This window comes from Cryptomeria japonica, chromosome 10 (assembly GCF_030272615.1).
Source record: "Cryptomeria japonica chromosome 10, Sugi_1.0, whole genome shotgun sequence".
Classification (NCBI taxonomy): domain Eukaryota; kingdom Viridiplantae; phylum Streptophyta; class Pinopsida; order Cupressales; family Cupressaceae; genus Cryptomeria; species Cryptomeria japonica.
The window spans coordinates 284,348,288-284,355,200 of record NC_081414.1 but is presented as its reverse complement, the minus strand read 5'-3'; positions in this window follow the sequence as shown (position 1 = coordinate 284,355,200).

Genomic DNA, 6,913 nt, shown 5'->3' with positions numbered 1-6,913 from the left:
AACGACATCCTATAAAAGCATCAGCAGTTGCTAACCATGGTCTACCAAGAATAACTGGATACCCTCCTAAAGTTGCCTTAACTGATTAGATTGTGAAATCAGCAGGATACTCCCAAGATTCAAGAATGACAATTACATCTTCTACTATCCCATCAGGTTTAACTGTGGAGCTGTCTGCAAGCTGTAAGACTGTGGGTGTAGACCTAATGTTTGAAATGTTCAGGGAGTCCATAGTATGCTTTGTCATGACATTAATGGCAGCACCTAAATCAATCAAAACATTTTTTACAAGTTGGCCATTTACATTTATCTGCACTACAGGACTTCTAGGGTCAATATACTTTGGAATAACTACATTTCCCAACATTATATCAGCCAATTTCCCTAAGACATGAATTGTTTGAGGGTCATTTTTCTTTCATCCAGGCTTCTTTAAACAGGCTTCTTTAATAGCTTTTCCAAAAATAGGAATATCTTTAATAGCCTGAAATAAAGGAATTTGAATCTGCACATTTTTGAGCTGATCTAGAATGTCAAAGGTGGGTTGTTCCATGGGTTTATATGCAGTACTTTGCAACCTCTGAGGAAAAGGTGGGTTATCTTGATTTTGCAAAATAGGCTCTTTAGGAACGGTATCTGTTATAGGCATATGCTTAGTAGGAACAATAGGTGTAGTAGGTTCTTCATGGGGAGGATCCGATATTTCAGTAATCCGAGGTGGTTTTGGAGTAGGTAAAGTAGTTCCAAACCTCAAATGGATGTCATTAATGTTTAAGGCATAAGCTTGATATTGGTTGGCTTCGGCAAGATACGCAGGCTGCTGAGGCTTATTATTGGGATTGGGCATTGGTTGGGCAGGCATAGGCGTTTGTTTTGGAGGTCCAAAATTTGTGGTAGTTACTGCAGGAGGCGGCATAAGGGCTTGTGGTTGCGGTTGTGGAAGCTGCAGGAATCCAGAGGACTGGTTTTGCCATTGTTGAGGGCCTCGCCATTGAGAATTTTGCTGCCAATTTCCTAAAGGTGGGGTCCATTGCCCCTGTGGCTACTGTCATCCTCCATGAGGGGATTGTCATTGCTGGTTCTGATAATAAGGCCAATTTGGTTGAGGTGGATTCCAGGATGGTGGTGGTCCATATGCATGTTGCCATTGGTTATTATATCCAAAATAAGAATTACCAAAAGTTAAAGGGTGTTGAGGCATACCTTGTCTTTGGGCCCATGGTCTCCTTTGTGCAACAAAGAACACGTGATCATCATCTCCTTCTACTGGCTTAAAGTCAGTAGGTAATTGTTTAGCTTCCAAATTAGCCACCATCTTGCATCTGCAGTCACGCTTCTTTTGTCTGCAGTATGGATAGAACTCGGCTAAAACTGCGTCAGCCTCCTCATGTTTCTTTCGAGCTTGCATAGTGTCCAGTTGCGTAGCCATATTATTAATGATGTCCTGCTTGAAGTCAGATAGCAGATTTGTTATCTCTATTCGGGAAACTCTGCTAGAAGAAGACTTCCCTATTGTAGCATGATGACCTCTACCTTTCTTAACTATTGCTCGAGAGTAGTTAAGACATATTTTCTTTATATCATCCCAAGGCACCTGGGTTATATCACCTCCTCCTATCAGGTCCAGGGCATCTATACAAGCATCACTGATTCCCTTTAGAAACAACAGTTTCTGAGAGTCCTTGTTGAGAGTATGGTTTGAGTTCCTCTGTAGTGCAAACAAGAATCTGGAAATGTAATCTTCCAGACTTTCATCGTCCTTCTGCTAAATTCAGAATATATCATCACCCTTGTTGGCGCTCTTACAATATTCCTTATACTTTTCAAGGAATTTTGTCTGCATGACCTCCCAACTATCAACTACACCTTTTCCCAGACTCATGAACCATCGGAGAGCTCCTTCCTTCAAGGTGGAAGGGAATAACTTCAATTTATGAGCGTCTGTGTTGTAGTCATAACTACGACAGAGGACATCAAATTCAAACAGAAAGGTTTCTGGATCCTCTGTGACCAGGCCATAAAACTTTGGAAGCAAAGAAGAGGGAATGTTTTTAAGATTGTCAGTATCTCCCTGGGGAACAATAGGAAACTCAAATGCAGGAGGTGGATTATTGGGTGGATTATTTGCCATGTTTGGTTGCTGAAATAACAGAGCGAATGGATTTTCCTCAGGTTCATTGTCAGCTGGGTCAAATGGTAGTTCAATAAACAGATTTTCAGGGAGGAACCTTCCCTGGGCATCTCTTCTTCTTCTATGTATGCAATATAATGAATAGTGGCTTGAAGAATCTAGAAAATTTTACTAACAAGCTAAACTAATGCCAAAAATGACTTCTGATAAACTCCTAGCTAGATGCCATCCCTGGCAGCGGCGCCAAAAATGATGGTCATGTCCACAAAAGGATATAAAAATCACAGTAAAACCTTTCCTGGGAATTGGGCATTCCAACAGGTGACCAATATCTCTCTCTGTAGACGTTCATTTACTTGTCAAACCAGGGGACGTATACTTTAAATGGCGCAGCAAAATATATGCACTAGGAACTTATTTTGGTCAAATCTCAACGGAAATACATACTGAAAAGAAATCCTATCTACGCTACAGGAAGGTAATGCAAAGCTCTTTAACTCAACTATGATTTGATTACGACAGAAACCATAAGAACTACAACCAAAACACAAACTATGAACTGGCCCTATGCTGCAGGAACAGACACAGTGATGGATTCCTTGTGCTGCAGGAGCAATGTAAAGTTGAGTTTGTGTAAAAACTTTAAAGATGAAAGCAAACTGAAGCTTAACAGGAAAGAACAACTAACTAACTAGCTACAGATACCTACTAAGTGGGCCCCCTTAGCAAGCATCTCCTGATTACGCAGATACTAAACTCAGAACTTCATTGAACTTTATTCATAAAAATAGAATGATATACATTGTTTTGTTGATATGGAAACTAACAACAAACTCTGCTTCTGGTTAAACAGATTTTGTCTTTCATTATCATATATTCTTACATGACATATACTATTCTTATTCCATCCTTCTCTCTGTCTTCTTTTGCGCAGGAGAAGAAGCTTTATTTAAAAACAGGAGAGCAACTAACTAACTAACTAACTCCATCAAAGAAAGACGTGGAAGTAAAACATATCCTCAAATCAAGGAACAAACTTCATAAATGAATTTATGCGTTCAATCCGATCTAGAGAGAATCTAGCGCTCCACTCTTTGTCATTAAAATTCTTTCCCATGATTTCGATCAAAGAGTCTTCGCCGGAGCTTCCTCGAAGTCGTGCAGGAAATGGACTTTACCGCAAGGCCAAGATTGGTTGCGCTTGACTCGATCATTCTTCAACAACCTGCGAAACAAAAGGTAACAGGCAACAGAAAAGGCGTATGGCACATACACGATATCTATTCATTAATCACACATTTTAGATTTACTTCATCATTCAAAAACTGTATACAATATACCAGTCATTTTAGGGGGGTCAATGGGGCAATAAATGCAATCAAGTCAACACAAAGAGCTGCAGGAATATAAAAGTATCTTGCTACAGGATATCCCAAAAAGGTTTCACAAAGTCTAAACATCCATGAAATAACAAAAGTAAAGGCATTTAAAAGTTTATCATAACATCCAAATTATGAGCATATTTTAAGCTCATCACTGGGCCTAGGGCTCTTCTGAGTGCCAATCATTTTTAGGGGTCATTTGATCCCATGATCCTTCTCCTAGTAGTAATGATGTTGTTGGGGCCCCTATGTTTGAGGCTTTATTTAAGCCAGGCAGTTTACTTCTTATTATGTCTTCAACTTTAGATGCCCCTAATCAGTAATGGATTTGGCATGGTTCTACACTTTTGGGCCCTATAAAGGTTATGATTTTTCTCGTGTGTGTTGGGGGGGAGGGCGCTCCTCTCTCTGTCCTTCCCCCAGGTTGGTCTATATTTGTTATGTGTGCCAATTTCTTTGTTGTTGGTTGTGGGCATAGATTCCATGCTTCATTATTGTACTATCTTATCCATCCCGAGAGCTATGTTTTTTAGGTGACCTTGGTTTTGTGGAAGGCTAGCTATCGTGTTAGAGTCTTCTTGGAGGAGAGGGAATTCTCTTCTTCTTTGGCTTTTGGCATGTAGTTTTGTCTTGCTCTAGTTTTTGGTGGTGGTTTCCTCTTTCCTGGGTGCTACATAGGGGGCTTTTGGTGGAGGTTGTCTTCCCTTCTATGCTTTGTGGTGGAATGGATTTTTCTTGGCCTCTGTATTTTTGAGCCTGCAACCCTTGTGTCTAAGGTTCTAATTTTTGTTAGCCCTCTTTTGGTTCTTGGGGCCTGTTTCATTGTTTGGGTTTTTTCCTCTATGGATGAGTGATTTCTCTATCTCTTTTTTGGCCTCTTGATGCTATGTGTTGGTTGGTTCATTGCTACTAGTTTTGAAGGGCATGTTCTTGCAGTTTGTTTTTGGTTGGGGTTTTTTTCTTTTGTCCCAACTATGATTCAAGAGGACTCTTTTTCCCCTTTCTATGTCCTATTACTTTGTGTCTCCTTTTGAGATGGAGGTGGTAGTGTTGGGTTGTGGTGGTTTTTAGCTTCTCCTTGTTCATTTTCAAATGGACCCTCCTATTGAGGTGGAGTTGTCTTCTATGGATGTGGAGACATAGTTTAGGATATGTGAGGAGATGTTGTTTGGGGGCTTTGGCTACCCTTGGTTCTGAGTTATTGAACTCTTGCATGCCTTAAAAAAAATTATCTGTTAGTAGCATTCTATTAGTAAAGATGGAAGATTTTGTAAGGGAGTTGTGGTTGCCCTTCCTTTGGTGGACCTTCTTCTTATCCTATTGAGGTGGGCATTGTGTGTGTTTCTCTTCCATCTTCTGCAGATCTATCCTAAAGGGGTGGATGTGTCTTCTATTGAGGTGGATACTTGGTTTGCAGGAGATGGTGGGAGACATAGTTTTAGTACGGGTTTTTTTTTTTCATATATAGTTGTTTTGTTGATTGTAGGCAACTAGGTAACTTGTGTTTTAGTTGTTTTTTGCCTCAAGGTTATGGGAGACTTCTTAAAACCCCTGATGGTTGTATTCATGATTTAAATTTATTGTTGTCTTTGATCTTTTTCTTTTTCAAATGGATCTTTGATGTTCATATCTTTTCATTTTATTGTTATTAGGTTGTTATTGGTCTTTGTTGATATCCTAGCAGCATTCTTTTTGTGGCTTCCCTATCCCTATAAAATATACTTGGAAAGGGTTTTAGAGCCCCTTTAAAACCTATTTTACCCAATCAAAAACATAATCAATCAAGGAGGGAGAAAATATAGTGACTTCCTAATTTCATGCATTTTATTAAAGTCTTTGTGTCTTTAAGCATATATATATCCTCAACAACATCAATCCTTGGGTGAAGGATTCATATAAGATATCAACCCTTTACATCATGGTGTTCCATGTCTACTAATCCATTGAACATAATTCAATAATTGTCCAAATTTAATTATGGTTGTTTGCAATAAAAATGTCATACGTGTGGTATGTACCAACCATGGCTTCCTAGTGAGTTATCTAATATCTTTCTTACATGACACAATTTTTTTAAGTGCGAAGGTGGGTATAAAATTTGAACATAATTTACTATGTTATTTGTAAAGGAGTTGGATACGAAGATAAAATAATGCACTAGTTGTTCACTTCAAATGCTAGTTTCTCATGAGTTGTATGTCAAAACAAGTCATTAAAAGGAAAAGGAGTTTGGTCATTAACGAATCCATGCCAAATTAAAATGTTAATAATACAAATGAAACCGGAGAAGATTAGTTATCCCTCCACATAAAAGCACTAAATTTGTGCTGATTTTCGCAATTGACAATTTAGTGTTGGGTGAGTTGAGGTATGAAATAATTTTAATTAGTGTCAAATATAAACTAGTATGCAAGTTTTAGTAGTAAGATTAAATAAGAACAAAGTAATGGAAAATATATGACTATGTTTCCTCTAGTTGACTATTTGGAGAGCACATACAACTATTTTGCAAATTTTTAGTTGCTAGGATTATGATTATTCTTTTCTCAAGTCACATATAGTAGATACAAACATTCAAGGTGTAATCTTTAAGAGAAGTGCATGCATTCCACAATCATATATCAAGATTGAAATAATATGTAATCTTTGATAGGAATCCATGAATTATATAGACCATATGAAGCAAAGGGAAATAATAGTGAGAAAGGAACTTGGGTGAAGTTGATATGTGATATTTTCTCCCCTGTTTTCTCGCTTATTCACCCCCAATATTGTTGAAAATGATAATTAAAACTATCATTTTTAACATTAATAATCTTTCGATAAAATAAATAAGAAAAATGGTTCACTCGAAGACAACCTTCGACTAAACCCATATTTTTATTAATAAAATATTTGGTCAACAAGCCCTTCGAATGAACACCGCAATCTTAGGGTGTTAGTTAAGATGGGGGTGATTAAATGAACATAAAAAACCATTTGATCAATTTAGTTTTTTAGCAACAAATTAATTTTCTTTGTGCCTAAAGTTCTAACCCACTTCAATGTAGCTCTACAAATTATAAATGAAATTTCAAAGGATATACAAGTTATGAGTTTTACTTTCAATTGTTTTTAGCAACCAATTAGTTTTGTTTGTGCCTAAATTTGTAACCCATTTCAATGTAGAGATACAAATTATAAATGAAATTTCAATGGATATACAAATTATGAGTTTTACTAGTTTATTTTGGCCAATATCTTTTTAAGGGAATTTCCTAAATCTCTACAAATATGACCTTTTCAATAGTACATTTTTTTGTCAATTTGATTTTGAAGATTATGTAGACATTTTTTTCTTCTAGGTTTACTAATGATATGAGAAAACTCTTTAAATTAATTAGACAAATATTAGTAGTTG